The sequence below is a fragment of the Juglans regia genome, unplaced genomic scaffold (genome assembly GCF_001411555.2).
Source record: "Juglans regia cultivar Chandler unplaced genomic scaffold, Walnut 2.0 Scaffold_7030, whole genome shotgun sequence".
NCBI classification, from domain to species: domain Eukaryota; kingdom Viridiplantae; phylum Streptophyta; class Magnoliopsida; order Fagales; family Juglandaceae; genus Juglans; species Juglans regia.
Window position 1 is genome coordinate 1 of NW_023361903.1, and position 288 is coordinate 288.

The window sequence follows — 288 nt, forward strand, 5'->3', positions numbered from 1 at the left end:
ACTAGGGAGTGGATTCTTAGGAAAATCGCGCCCTGCCCATCGCATAGCTATTGGTTTCGATCAGATCGCCGGTTCGCATTTGGATCGGAAAGACGCTAGTACGTTGCACTTGGATTATACGAATTTTAAATAATTAGTTTGACGGGTGCGATCATACCAGCACTAATGCACTGGATCCCATTTCAACTACGCATTTTACCGTGCTTGGGCGAGAGTAGTACTAGGATGGGTGACCTCCTGGGAAGTCCTCGTGTTGCACCCCTCGTTTTTGTTTTTTTCGCCTTGCGA

At 47.6% G+C, this 288-nt stretch overlaps 1 pseudogene; it reads left to right on the plus strand.

The window, feature by feature from the left end:
- The first annotated feature begins 143 nt into the window (after positions 1-143).
- On the plus strand, positions 144-262 carry LOC118346138 (annotated as a pseudogene).
- Positions 263-288: the final 26 nt, after the last annotated feature.